Here is a 15,565-nt window from a genome sequence, read left to right on the forward strand (position 1 = left end):
CGAAAGCGGTCATAGAAGCCCTAGCCAATCAGGGCATACAAACTCAATACATCAGGATCCTCAGTGAGCTCTATTATGGATTCACTACCAGGATCTCACCGTTCTACAAAGAAGTAATCATCCATGTCAAGAGAGGGGTTCGGCAGGGTGATACCATTTCACCAAAACTCTTCAGTGCCACCCTCGAGAACATCATGTGACGACTGGAATGGGAAGGAATGGGAGTGAAGATAGATGGTCGGCAACTACACCACCTCCGCTTTGCTGATGACATCGTTCTAATAACACCAAACATCAGCCAAGCGGCACAAATGCTGACTGACTTCCACCGTGAGTGTGGAAAGGTCGGATTACAACTGAATCTCAAAAAGACAATGTTCATGAGAAACAGTCTTGTTCCTGATGCTCCATTCACTCTCAACGGAACCACCATCTCCAAATGCAACAATTATATATACCTGTCACTGTCACTGTTCTCCCATTGTTCATGGATTTGCTCGAGTGGGCCCAGTAACGTGTCCATTGGAGACTTTGTTGTTACTGTGTTTGGCATATCGAGTACGTCACGGGGAGCTTGCCAGGCTCTGCCATGTGGGCGAGATACTCTCGGTAGCTTGCCGGGCTCTCCGAGAGGGGCAGAGGAATCGAACTCAGGTCGTCCATGTTGGCTGCGTGTAAGGCAAATACCCTACCGCTGTGCTATCGCTCCAGCCCCTTATATATACCTAGGTCAAGAAATCAACATGATGAATGACCTGGCACCCGAGTTACGCCTGAGGAAGACAGCGGCTTGGAATGCCTTCAGGAGCGTTGAAGAAATAACTAAGAGGACAAAGAACCTCCAGCTCTGAGCACATCTCCTCGATTCCACTGTTCTTCCTGCATTAACATATGCCTCAGAGACCTGGGCCCTATGAAAACAGGATGAGAATGCTATTCGGGTCTCCCGAAGAGGAATCGAAAGAACTATGCTTGGAGTATCACGCTTCACTCAAATGAGAGATAGAATCCAGAGTTCCTATCTCTGTCAACGCTCAAGAATCAGGGATGCTGTCTCATTTGCCAAGGCATCAAAACTCAGATGGGCAGGACACGTAATGAGGTTTACAGACGACCGCTGGACTAGAGCCATTACTGACTGGATTCCACGGGACGTCAAAAGATCGCGTGGACGCCCACCTACAAGATGGTCAGACTTCTTTGTCAAGACCCTGAATAAATGGTTTGAGGTTGCATGTTCCTAGAACAAGCAGATGCCATTGGGCTACGCTAGCATGCAACAGGGATGAATGGAGACGTTATTGGCACCGGTCGAGTAAATTGATGAATAACGGGGTATCAAGTGATCAAGTGATCCTGGTCCTACGTTCCTCAGCATGATTCTGAATAACCTCTTTAGCATATTTCCATTTCCTAAACTTCTTCATTTTACAGGATCAAGAAGATGGATCACAGGCTGTTTGCAGGAGTGTTCAATGGGCACAGTGTGGTCTTGAGAACCTCGAGAATAGTCAGAAAGCAGTGAGCCTGGGATAGCCCCTGAGCTCTCTTGGGTGTGGCCTAAACAAACAAGTTTATCTTCACAGTGATTTATAGTTAATTATATCACTTGATTTTTGTTTATTTGGGTTTGGGGTCCACACTTGGAGGTGCTTGGGGGTGCTCCTGGCAGTACCTGTATGCAAAGCATACATTCACCCTGTTGAATTTTCTGGCCCAGTATTTTTCAAACAGCATGAAATGCAGCAGAGAACCAGCACCATCTTGCTTCAGGTTGATGAGTCTTAAAGATTTGCGTCTTCCTTTTTCTTAAAGCTCTCACATTATCTTCATTTCCCACTAGCAGTGAGTTAAGTTCAAATAAAATGATGCAGTAAACGTTTCTGAGCACATTCACATCATTTAAAAAAAAAGACTGCGAATATTCTCACAATTATGCTTTTGTAATAATCAGGGCAGGCTAAACATTCACTATAATAAAACCACGCATGTGTCCTCAGACCTAGTTCTTTACCAACCTAGGTCTGGTCTTAGAAACGCTGGTAGGTAAGGGGTTGAAGCAATAGTACAACCGGTAGGGCACTTACCTTGCATGTAGCCAAGCCTGGTTTAATCCCCCGCATCCCCTATAGCCCCTCAAGCACTGCTGCGGAACCACAGAACCAGGAGTAACCCCTGGGTGCTGTTGGATGTGCCCCCACCACACACACACACACACACACACACACACACACACACACACTAAAGGGAGGGAGGCAGGCAGGCCAGGGCAAGAGTACAGCGAGTAGGATGCTTTCCTTGCATGTGGTCAACCTGGGTTCAATCCCCCGCACCCTCTGATGGTCTCCCAAGCCGCACCAGGAGTGATCCCTAAACACAGAGCCAGGAGTCAGCCCTAAGCACCACAAGGTATATACCCCAAACAAGCAACTCATCATAATCATCATCGTTCTCACAACAATAATAATAAATGAAACAGGGACCGGAGAAATAGTGCGGGCTTAGAGTGCCTACCTTGGCAAGCATATAGTACTGAGTTCAAATTCCTGTGTCCTGCATGAACTAAGTAGTACCAGCTGTGCCCCCTCACACCCAATACACAGCAACAAAAGGAAATACCATGGCCCAAATAAGTCATTCTTGATGGCCCTAAATAAGACTTAATCCCTAACCCAGTTGCAGTTTCAGTCTCTCCTAAAAATGGAATTTGCGGCCGCATGGGAGCCTTGTGGAGAGCCAGGTATGAGCCGGGGGTGATGGGGCGACTAAAACCTCATGGGAAGGGGGGCGTTCCGGCATGTCCTTCACGCCCTACCGAGGTCACCAGTTGCCCCCCACGAGCGGCTCTCCGACACGGCCACGACTCCAAAGCACAGAAACCAATCTCTTAACTATCTGACTTTCAGTAGAAATACTTCCAGGGTTAATAAGTAAAATAGCAGAAATCCAAATCCAAAACCATCATTTAATTCTTGAACCCAGCTGTAGAAAGCTAATCACTTCACAATGCTTTCTCAGCATGTCTGATGTGGGGGGGAGGGGGGTAAACTCTAAATAATAATGGTGCATCTTTTATCGAAACAATGAATCTAGTCAAAGTAGATAGAGTGTTAACTAGAATTCATCTGCCTCACAGCCATTGGGGGGGTGGGGGGTTTATTGGGGTTCTTCGTGGTGAAAAATAAGTATTGGTAAAGGGAAGTGTGTTTGATATTTGCATGACCGAGACCTAAACCTGAAAGCTTTGTAACTTTTCCCACAGTGATTCAATAAATAAATAAATTATAAAAAAAAAAAGATATTTAGTAAAGGCTGAGCAAAGACCAAACTGATGTGGGAGATTTTGAGGCTCCAACGCAGTGGGAGAGGGCTGGGTGCTCGAGGCCCAGGTTCATGTGGGAACTTTGCCGGGAGAGTCTGGAGGAAAGAGGACGTGAAACAAGGACACTGCCGAGAGGAAAGTGCCAGGGTCAGAGGCTCGGTGAGGCAGACAGACGGAAAGCGCAGACGCAGGGGGTGTCTGGGTTCCTGAGAGAACAAGGCCAGGCCCAGGAGGCAGGGCTCGGGGCTTGGAAGGGGTGGGAAGGGAGGGCAGGGCAACCTGAGGCCTAGGTGGGTAGAGAGACCACCCAGGCCTGAGTGGGGCAGGGCTGGTGGCAGCCATGCCTGGGGTCCCCTCCCCCGCCCGGGACCCTTTGTGACTCCTCAGGGTTCCGTGATGTCAGCAGAGTGTATATAAACGGGCCTGCTGCTCTCTGGCTCACTTGCTACAGGCAAGCGATTAGTTCTCTGATCTCATGCAGATGGAGTCTTACTCTTATTCTCCCATAACCCCTCAACCCCTTCCCGAATGGCTGGTTCTCTCGCTTGAGGATCCGTACCTCTTGGGTTTTGTAATAATCCTCTTTTTTATTTTGCTAAAGAGACTTGTTGCCCGTTTGCGGTCAAGGAACAGCACCAGGTAGAGTCTGGAGACGTCCTGGGGGACTGAGGGCAGGTGTGTTTGTAAGAACCAGACAGGGCGTCTGACCAGGAGAGAGCATCAGTCCTCTTGCAGACGTGAGGGACAGGGCGGGGTATTCCAGGGGACCCAGTTTACCTCAGGCTCAGAGTCTGTGAGGGAGAGCCCCTCAAGCACTGTGGGAGAAATGGCTGTCCCTGTGGGATCCCAGCTCTGGGGAGAGTACACGCTTCCCCCCTGACCTGCGGTCAGTGACCCCACAGGGCAGGGGTCACTCACAGAGGCCTCCATGGGGGCCAACAGGACAGTGGTGACCTGAGAGACCCTCAGAGGGGGCCCAGGGCCTCTGTGAGGCAGCACAGCGCTCAGACTGGTCAGGGTGCTGCTGGCACCAGGGTGCTGGCCTGACAGGGACTGAGAATGGGGTCAGCGTCCCTGGAACTGAATCAGGCGAGAGCCCAGACTGCAGTTCCCTGCAGGAGCCCAGGCCTGGGGGGCTCCTTGAGCTTCTGAGAGGCCCAGGCCCTCACTCCCCCTTTCTTCTCAGCACTGGAAGGCTGCCTGGACGAGGAGAGGCTCTGCACACACCGAGGTGAGGGGGCTGGCTTTCCCCCCGGGGCTCTGCCAGGGGACACTCCCTGTCCTGGCCATCCAGGCCAGGCCACAAACTGAAGATGTCCCTGTGGACAGCGGCCCCCTGAGGGCACTGGAGGAGAGTCGGGAGGGAGACAGGCAGATCCTGAGGCCTTGGGGGTCCCAGTGAACCACACCAGGGTGGGAAGCAGTGGAACTGCCCTCCAGGTGGGCGGGGGACACAGGACAGACCACGGTTCCCAGGAGAGTGGACGGTGGGTCCCTGGGGGACATTGGGCTCTGGGCTCCCGGAGCTGGTGTGTCCGGCCTTTCCCCAGAAGCAGGTGCCTCAGGGAGCCTCGGGCACGGGCTGGGCAGGTCTTGGGGCTCGGACAGGGCTGGCCAGGAAGCTGTGCATGGCCCCTGACAGCCCCTCCTCCCTGGCAGGAGCCCTTCTTCACCGGGGAGAGCCCTGGGCGGACCAGGTGACTATCCCCCGCCTCCCCAGACAGGTCAGGGCCGAGTGCTCCCATGGGGACAGTGCAGTGAGCCTCGAAATGGGGGGGGGGGGGAGGCCCTGGGAGAGGGCAGAGGCTACTGTGACCTCATGGACCTGAGGAGGGGTAGGGGCTCAGGCTGTGGGGGTGCCGGGGGTCTCCCACCCATGTCAGCAGGGGCCTCTACTCTCTCCTCCTGGATCCAGCCTTGTGCCCTGTGTCCTCTGCAGACAATGGCTCCAGCCACAGGACCCCCCCCCCCCCCCCACCCGCCAGCGCACGCCTCTGTACTAGGTCCCCGCGTTTTCTGCACGCTGGGGACGAGCCGCAGAGCATCCCTGCCTCTTCGTGGCCCCGCTGCCCCGGGCGCCCATCAGCTGTGCTCCAGCCTTAGATCCACCTCTCCACCTGCCCCTGGGACGCAGAGGGCAGGCAGTGGCTCTGCACGGACTGCTCCACCCTGGCTCCAGGCCCCTTCTGGGCAACAGCCTGGTAGGTCCCCCTCTGGCGCCTGGGGTCTCACGGCTGCCGGCTCAGCTCTCAGGGGTCGGCCGAAGAGTCGGGGGCGTGAGGCAGAGCCGGGCCCAGAGCTCCCAGGGGACCCTGTGTCCTGCCAGGCCCCGCGGTGAGTCCTGGTGCCCCTGGGCCCCGGACCGCCGTGCAGACCGTGGCCTCCACGCCCCGACGCGAGTCAGGGTGCTGCTCCTCTGGGGGGCAGGCGCGTGGGGGGCCCGACGCCCAGCACCTCTCCAGGTCGGGGTCCTTCTGGCGTGGCAGCAGCTCCCTGGGGCTCCGGCCCCTCTCCACGGCGAGGAGTCGCGGAACCCAGAACACGACCGGGCTGCGCTCCCTGCACTCTGTGCGGACACTGGCTGTTTGCCCGCAACGCCGTCTGCCAGGCCCCCGGCCCGGCCCTCTATGTCCCGGGCCTGTTCCTTCTCTCCTTCTGCCCTGCCCAGCCTCCCGCAGGCCGGAGCCCACCTCGGGCCGCGGCTGCCCGCCCGTTCCCTCCTTCCGTCCGGGGGCTCCCGGGGGTGCAGCAGCCAGCCTCCCCCGCTGCGAGCCAGGCCTTCCCCAGGACCAGCGCCGAGGGGGCCGAGGGCCGGGCCAGTGCTCCAACAGTCCACAGTGGCCGGACGGGCCTCGTGGGCAGAGGAGGGGAAGGTGGTGGCCTTCTCGAGCTGAACAGGCGGGGACGGAGCCCAAGCGGTCCCCCACCCTCTCCAGCGCAGCGCAGCCGCCCGGCACGACGGCTTCCGCAGAAGGCCGCAGCGGGTCTTTCGCTGCTCGGGTTCGGGTTTGAGGAGAGCGAGTAGAACGGTGGGGTCTAACTAACCAGAGTAAAAAATAAAATTTAAGAAATGTTCAAAAAAACGGAATTTGCGGGGAGGGGCATTCCACTCGGTGCTCGGGCCACTCCGCGTGTAAGAACAGCACCTTCACCACTGTTCTGTCTGATGCCTCCGAACGTGGAATTTTAACTCATGAATCCTTTTGTCTGTTCTGTTTTTTGGTTTGGGGGCCACACCTGGCGATGCTCAGGCATTACTCCTGGTTCTGCGTTCAGGAATTACTCCTACTCCTGGTGGTGTCTGGGAAGACCACTTGGGATGCCGGGAATTGAACCTGGTCGACTGCATGCCAGAATCCTACCCTCTGTACTATCTCCCAGCCCCCTAAACGAATGAATCTTGAGGATCCTAGTCAGTATTACTGAGGTAGTTATGTACTGGATAAGACCCCACAGCCTTCAGGAAAGGTGACTTTGCATAATAATCTTTTCCTATTCTTTTTTTGCTTTCTGGGTCACACCCGGCAATGCTCAGGGGTTACTCCTGGCTCATGCACTCAGGAATCACTCCTCGCGGTGCTCGGGGGACCATATGGGATGCTGGGAATCGAACCTGGGTTGGCCATGTTGGCTGCGTGCAAGGCAAACGCCCTACCCGCTGTGCTCCAGCCCCTTTTCCCATTATTCTTTTAAACTATAAAAATCTTGCAATGCTTCTCTATTTCCTACATGGGTTGCTACCAAGGTTTAGGAATCAGTTAATAAAGCCAATTAGATCTCTGTATTTATTCAGATGAATTTCGCTTTTTAACTGTATATTTGCTCATTGAATTCCAACAGGTTCAAATTAGTGACTTACCCAGTGATATAAAATTAGTAAAAAGGCGTGCTAGGTTTTGAATCTGGGTCTGTTTGGCTATAAGCCCAGTATTTTCCAAAACAAGCAGCTAAATATCTACGGAGTGACATCTGATATTAGTAATAGCAGAAATAGACAGTAACCCACAGCAATTACATAGGTTATTTTGGGTTTCCCTAAGTTCACAGCCCTAAGCACCAAGAGATTCAAGCTAAAATGAGAGTTGCTGTTGTTAGTGCCTCTTTTCTACTCTGAGTTATTTGCCAGGAACTATTCACAAAACAAACTGGGCAGGAACAGGCTATGTGAAGGAGGGGGAGGATAGCCCTGAGGTTGCAGGCTCTAATTCCTTGGATTTTGAACCAAGCTGACCAATTGCTACCGCATGAGCCAGGGAAAAGAGTGCCAAGTTAGACAGGAGTCAGGCATTCTAGCCAACATAGTGCAAACAGAGAGCAGGCCAAGGAAAGTTGAGTTTCAGGGCAAGGTTTTTTTTTTTTTTTTTTTGCAGTAAGTTGATACCTGGGATAGTCAAAGACAGAAAGGCAATAATTTAACCAACTTTGCACTAGGTTAGTATTTCTCAAAGAAAGAGAGCTCTCTAGAATCCCACATGTTCTTGGACTAAGTGTCAGTGTTTTAGCAGGACTATGTTTTTCCACCCATAATTGTCTTTTTTTCCCACTGAATAATCTATCTGGGGATGGAGTGATAGTACAGTAGGTAGATGCTTCTTTTGCATGAGGCCAACCTGGGTTCAATCCCCAGCATCCCATATGGTCGCCAGGGTTCACCAGGAATGATCCCTGAGTGCAGAGCTAGTAGTAAGCCATCAGCACTGCCAGGTGTGGCGCCCAAACCCAAACCAAACCAAAACAAAAAATTTATTTAGGCCCAGGGAGATGACTCAAGGGTGCATACTTTACTCACGGAAGGCCAGGATTAGACCTCTGACACCTCAGGAAGTTGCACTCAGCATAGAGCTGGAAGAAGCTCCAAGAAATTCTGGGTGTAGCCACAAAACAAAAACCTAAAGCCATAAGTAGCACTGTAGCACTGTCCTCTCATTGTTCATCGATTTGCTCCAGCCGGCACCAGTAATATCTCCATGGTGAGACTTGTTACTGTTTTTGGCATATCGAATACACCAGAGCTTGCCAGGCTCTGCTGTGTGGGCGGGATACTCTTCATAGCTTGCTGGGCTCTCCAAGAAGGATGGAGGAATTGAACCCAGGTCGGCTGTGTGCAAGGCAAAAGCCCTACCCACCATGCTATCACTCCAGCCCGATAAAACCGTAAGTAAGTAAGTAAGTCATCCTGGTGCTCCTGTTGTTCATCGATTTGCTTGAGCGGGCCCAGTAACATCTCCATCGTGAGACTTGTTGTTACTGTGTCTGGCATATCGAATACGTCACAGGGAGCTTGCCAGGCTCTGCCGTGCGGGCGAGATACTCTGGGTAGCTTGCCGGGCTCTCCGAGAGGGGCGGAGGAATCGAACTCGGGTCGGCCATGTTGGCTGCGTGCAAGGCAAACGCCCTACCGCTGTGCTATCGCTCCAGCTCAAATAAGTAAGTAAGTAAATAAATTGCTAATCTGTGCTTGAGGGAAACTTTTTTCACTTCTATTTTCTTTCCAGTCATTTCATTTCAGATCAGTGTGACATTAAATCAAATTCTTTCAGTGATTATATTCCCCATCCCCAACGACGGTGACCTCAAACTTCCAGCTCCACCTCTTACTCTACCTATTTGATGCAAAATTCTGATCTATTTGGACTTTACTGTGAACAAAATAGACTCACATTGGTAAGGGAGGAAAGATTTGATTACCCTGAAATCATGGAACAGGAGAGGGATACTTAAAAACTCAATGGTAGAGGGAAAAAATGAAGTCAAAAGGCAGACATTCACAGACTACTAGCCTAAGTTTTCTAGGAGAGGTGAGCCTCTGGCCTCCTTTTAAAAGTGTTTTCCACAGTTGCCAAGATTCCAAGTTCCCCGCTACGCTAGCCAGTTCCTCTGTGTTCCCTGCTGGCTTTCCATCTAAGCAACACTGACTGGCACAGGAGACCTTTTATTGACTGTTCCAGAAAGCCTGGGGAGGGTGTCAGGGAAGGAGGCATCAAGCAGTAAGGAACAAGAAAAATGAGAATTTAACAAATGGAGTCTTCTACTTTTACTGGACGCTTTTCTCTTGCAGTTCTCTTCACAAGTCGTCGTCGTCATCATCATCATCATCATCATCATCAATTCACAGCAGAGCCTGGCAAGCTCCCCGTGGCATATTCGATATGCCAAAAACAGTAACAATAACGGGCCTCATTCCCCTGACCCTGAAAGAGCCTCCAGTATGGCAGCATTGGGAAGGATGAATAAGGAGAGGCTGCTAAAATCTCAGGACTGGGACAATTGGAGATGTTACTGGTGCTCGCTCGAGCAAATCGACGAACAGTGGGACGACAGTGATACAGTGCTACAGTGATTATTATTAGTCTAACTTCAATACACACCTCATGGTGGTGCTTAGGGCCACTCCTTGCCTCCTTGCTCCAGGGTCCTTCCCGACACAGGTTCCAGCACTCTCAGCTAGCTCACTGGGCCCCTCTTCACAAGTTTTTATATTCTGTATACCCTTCAAGGAAATTGAAAAAAACAAGGTCGAATCTCCCTCAGAACTACTTAGGCATGTTATTAAAAATAAAATAAAGTGAAGAAGAAGGAAAGAAAACCTGACACCTAATACCCTCTTGCTGACACGTTTACGTCATGTACTGTTGACATTCAGTTTAGAAGCAACAGGAGTCAGAATGATGTAACTTCAGAGTTAGGACATCAGGACAAAGGCCAAAGAATGTTCACAGCATATGTGGCTGCTGACCAGACTTCAGCTTCTGCCAGACGCTTAGTTTATTCCATGCTGAATTCTCCCTTGCCAGCTCTAAGATTCATGGGATTCTGACTCTTCCCGATGTGACGGCCATGTTCATCATGCTCTTTTTCCAGTTCAGCTTTGGGGCAAGGGAACAAAGTAGTGGAGGGAAAAAGATTGAATATTTTTTCAATCCCAGCATTGAAATAATTTTTAGAACTCCTGACAATTTCACAGTGTCACAGAATAAATACCCCCCCTTGATTAAATTATGTTACCACCTACTGAGCAGCTACAATTGTATAGATAATTCAAAACTTTCTTGCATAAGTACAAATTTCGTTTTGGTGGGGAGGCTACACTCTGGTGCTCAGGGTTTACTCCTGGCTCTGCGCTCAGACTACACTCAGCCCTAGTGGGCTCAGGGGACCACATGGGGTATGGAGATCAAACCTACGTTGAGCATATGCAAGGCAAGCGTCCTACCCATGGTAGTATTGCTCCGGCCACTAAATTTCGTATAATTATGCCATTTCTCTTATTATCAAAACCTTCAAATTATCAGCATATATGCCAATCGCCCATCAATACTACACCTATAATATACAAAACCTGTGTTTAGTAGTTTGTCTTCTTTATATTTTCTCCACATTTTTGTTAAAATTTTTGAGTTGTGTGAGTTCTTTACATGCATGGATATTAGACTTTGTCAAATGCATGTTATACAACTATTTTCTCCCTTCATTAAGGTGTCTTTTTGCTTTAAAGATAGTTTCTTTAGTTGTGCAGAAGTTTTAGTTTAATGTAAAGGTAAAGGTAAAGGCCCTCCCATTGATTGTCAATTTGCTCGAGCGGGCCCAGTAACGTCTCCATTGGAGACTTTGTTGTTACTGTGTCTGGCATATGAATACTCTCGGTAGCTTGCCGGGCTCTCCGAGAGGGGCGGAGGAATCGAACTCGGGTCGGCCATGTTGGCCGCTTGTAAGGCGAACGCCCTACCGCTGTGCTATCGCTCCAGCCTACCGAGAGTAGTTTAATGTAATCCTGTTTAATTTTGTTTTTGTTTTCTTTGCTGATGGAGTCAAATCATGGAAGACATCACTGAAGCCAATATATGGAATGCCTACTTTCCTTGCTGGCTTTTTTCCCCAATATATTTTGTGGTTTGGAGTCTAATATCCAACTGTTTAATTTTGAGTTGAGTTATATGTAGTGTAAAATAGTGATCCAAATTTATTCCTTTGCATGTGTCCATCTATTTCAGTTGATACTCTTGCTGCAAATCCAATCTTGGTTAGATTAAATCATATGGGAACTATAACCGAAAATGTTTAGTTAGAAATTGCATTTTCCTTCAACTGATAGTTCCATGACAAAAAAATTCATAAGATAGAACCTATAAAATAAATTTAGAGAAAAGCAGCATTTGGTAGAAAGAGAAAATTACTTCCATCTCCACCTCCATCAACAATCCCCACTCTTGGCCTTTTGGGTTCTTCTAGGACAAGTTGCACAATCAAATTAATGTTAGTCCAGTTGGTAAAGGAAAAGACAAATAGTTGCTTAGGATTACATCTGAAAGTCATCAGGGCTTACTCCTGTCTCTGTGCTCAGGAATGCACAGTAGCACTGCCCTCCCATTGTTCATTGATTTTTCTCGCGGACCCAGTAACGTCTCCATCATGAGACTTGTTGTTACTGTGTTTGGCGTATCGAATACATCACGGGAAGCTTGTCAGGCTTTGCCGTGCAGGTGAGATATTCTTGGTTGCTTGCCGGGCTCCCCAAGAGGGGCGGAGGAATCGAACTCGGACGGGCCATGTTGGCTGCGTGCAAGGCAAATGCCTTACCCGCTGTGCTAACGCTCCAGCCCATATGCCAAAAACAGTAACAAGTCTCACAGTGGAGACGTTACTGGTGTCAGCTGGAGCAAATTGATGAACAACGGGAGGATAGTGCTATAGTATTATTTATATGTTCAGTTTAGTAGGTATTATCAATTTTTCAAAATTATTTTCCATATTTACACTACTGGCAGTGAAGGAATACTCCTCTAGCTCTAAATTTTTGTCAATACTTTTTATGTTCAAATATGTTTTGTTTAAGCTATCAGTGGTACCTAGTCTGTCTGTCTTTTCATTTTCTTAAAATTTGGCTTGTATTCCCATTACTTTATGCTAGTAAAGATATGATTCTGAAGATATCACTACTAACTTCTTAATCATCAACTAATGACTTTTCTTCAACAGTTACTCTTTATATCACAGTAATATTTGATCCTATTAACTACCAATTCCTTCTTTCTTCTTTTTGTTTTTGCCTTTGTTTCTTTGGGCCACATCCAGTGATGCTCAGGGCTTGCGCCTGACTCTGTGCTCAATAATCACTCCTAGCAGGGCTCAGAGGACTGTATGAGGTGATGCAAGGGATGGAACCTAGGGTTGGACACCTGTAAAGAAGTGCTCTGACTCTGTGTTAACACACTGACCCTTACCCATTTCTTTTTGCGACTCTTCCTTTGACTTTCATGTCATTGTGTACTCCAAGAAGGTATTTGTCAGAGCGATAGTACAATGGGTAAGACGCTTGCTTTGTGCACAGCCAAGCAGGGTTCAATTCTTGCCATCCCATATGGTCCCCCAAGCCCAGCAGGAGTGACCCCTGAGTTTAGAGCATGAGTAAGCCTGGGTGTGGCCCCAAAACAGCAACAATAATTTTTTAAAAGGCCTTCTTTATTCACAATTAAAAAATCCAGTACAGGGGGCTGGAGCGATAGCACAGCGGGTAGGGTGTTTGCCTTGCACGTGGCCAACCTGGGTTGAATCCCAGCATTCCATATGGTCCCCTGAGCACCTGAGTAATTCCTGAGTGCAGAGCCAGGAGTAATCCCTGTGCATCACCGGGTGTGACCCAAAAAGAAAAAAAAAATCCAGTACACCATGAAAATTTTTTTCATTTTCTTTAGGCACTGTAATGTATAACACTGTTAAGGGCCAAGGCTATGTCAAAGGGCTGGGTTGCATGTTTTCTAAGTAGGAGGTTTGATCTCAGACTCTCCATGGTCCCCTGAGAAACACCAACTGAAACACCAGAGTCAGGAATGCCCCCCAAGAACCACTGGATGTGGCCAAGTAAACAAATATAAATAGGGTTGTTAATATTTGTGTTTCAGGAATATAGTGTTGCTACACACACTATCAGAGTATCAACATCCCTTCACCAATGTTTCTAGGTCTTCTTTTACTTGCGTATTCATTGCCCTCACTTAGCAAAAGCAGTTCTCTTGGAAGACTCTCAGGGTCTACCATCCTTGGCCATTGTTTATTTCCTTACTAGGTTTCTTTATAGTTACGTGAGAGAGAATACTTTATATTTGATTCCTTTTCATTCTTCTCACTGAGCACGGTTTCTTCAGTTCCATCCAAGTTGTAGTAAACTACAGGATTTTATCTTTCTTATAACAGAGTAGTGTTGCATTGTGTTTAGACCATAATTTCCTTTTTTTCCCATAATTTTATTTATTTATTTTCTCCTTATATTTATTTATTGAATCACTGTGGGAAAAGTTACAAAGCTTTCAGGTCTAAGACTCGGTCATACAATGATCAAACACTTTTCCCTTCACCAGTACTCATTTTTCACCACCAAGAACCCCAATATACCCACCTCCCACCCCTCCCAATGCCTGTGAGGCAGATGATTTCTACTTAACTCTTCTCTACATTGATTACCTTCATTATTTCAAAAAAAGATGCACCATTATTGTTTAGAATTTCCCCCCCAACAATCAGAATTGTTGAAAAGGCATTGTGAAATACTTGGTTTTCTATAGCTGGTATGAGAATCATATAATGACATATAATGATTTTGGATTTCTGCAAAGAAACAGATAATTATGAGACTGTGCGTCTGGTGTTATGGCTGTGCCAGAGAGCTGCTCGTGGGGGGCAACTCGTGACCTCAGTAGGGCGTGAAGGATGAGCCGGTACCATCCCCCTTCCCATGAGACTGCAGTTGCCCCGTCACCACTGGCTCATACCTGGCTTTCCAATAAGCTCTGAGGCGGTGGCCACCTTGCTGCCAGGAGGTGGGGGAGGGGGGGAAGGCGGAAGGGAGCAACACCCATTCCCTTCCGGGGAGGCATTAGACCATAATTTTTTTATTTGATCATCTCTTCTGGGGTACTTGGTTGTTTCCAGATCTTGGCTGTTATGAGTATCACTGAAATGAACACAGGAATGCAAATATCATTTCAAATGAATGCTTTTGGGCTCTTGGGGTAAAGGCCAAGATGTGAAATTTCTGTATCATATAGGAGCTTAACTATTAATTTTTGAGAAGTGTACATACTATTTTGCAGAGACTGAGCCAGCAGTGGATGAGGATTCCATTTTCAGATTCCTGCCAACACTGGCTGTTTCCAATGCTTTTAAAGTATTTGCTCCCCACTGGTGTAAGGTGATATCTAATTGTCATTTTTATTTTCATTACCCTGATAATCAGTGATAAAGGGCAAATTTTTATATAACTATTGACCATCTGTAAGTCTTCTTTGAAGAAGTGTGTTTTGATTTCCTCTCTATGTTTTTTCATCGGGTTGTTTCTGTTTGTTCTCTTTTGTGAGTGCTTAATAGTAATCTCAGATATTAATCCTTTGTCAATTGTATAGTGAGTGAATATTTTCTTCAGCTCAGTAGGTGTCTTTCTGTTTTAGGTGTAGGCTCTTTGCAGTAGAGAAACTAGTGTGATGTAGTGCCACTTGTTCATTTTCACGATTTGTCTTCGAAGTTAATATCATGGAAAATTTTGCTTATTTTCCCTGATGTCTTATGGATTCAGATCTAATATTGAGGCCTTTACTCTTCTTGAATTTTATGTTGTGTATGGTATGAAAGAGAGTCCAATTATTTTTTAAATTATTTTTAACGTTCGGCTGCCCAGTTTTCACAACACCCACTTGTTAAAAAGGCTTTTCTTGCTCTCTACACTTCATGTACCGAGCTCCTTTGTTAAAGATTAACTGTGTGGGTCTGAGAGTTTCTGGGCTCTCATGTTATTTTGTTTAATTTTTTGGTTTTGGGCCACACCCAGAGATGCCAGGGACGACTCCTGTCTCTGCACTCAGAAATTACACCTGGTGGTGCTAAGGGGATCATGTGGGATGCTGGGGACTGAACCCTGGTCATTCATGTGCAAGGCAAATGTCCTACCCACTGTACTCTCACTCTGGCCCCCAACTCTCATTTTATTCTACTAATCTGAGTCTAACTTTATTCCTGAAGTACAGAGGGTTGATTACTCTTTAGTATAAATTAAATAAGGGAGAGAATATTCTCCCATCTTTTTTTCCTTGGGATTGGTTTGGTTATTATGGGTAGTTTTGTTACTCTAAGTGTTAGAAGTATTTTGTCCCTAAAAATGTGCCAGGGGAATTCTGATGAGTACTACACTGAATCTGTATAGTGCTTTAGGTAGAAAAGATATTTTATTTGGTTTATTTCTCGATTGATTTTTTT

At 47.9% G+C, this 15,565-nt stretch overlaps 1 non-coding gene across 1 annotated transcript; it reads left to right on the forward strand.

Annotated features, from left to right (window-relative positions):
• Nucleotides 1–1,915: 1,915 nt before the first annotated feature.
• Nucleotides 1,916–2,051, forward strand: LOC130017263 (small nucleolar RNA SNORA72). Its single transcript, XR_008791367.1, has one exon. It is a non-coding gene; the product is annotated as a small nucleolar RNA SNORA72 (small nucleolar RNA).
• Nucleotides 2,052–15,565: the final 13,514 nt, after the last annotated feature.

This window comes from Sorex fumeus, unplaced genomic scaffold, assembly GCF_029834395.1.
Source record: "Sorex fumeus unplaced genomic scaffold, SorFum_2.1 ptg000183l, whole genome shotgun sequence".
Taxonomy (NCBI): domain Eukaryota; kingdom Metazoa; phylum Chordata; class Mammalia; order Eulipotyphla; family Soricidae; genus Sorex; species Sorex fumeus.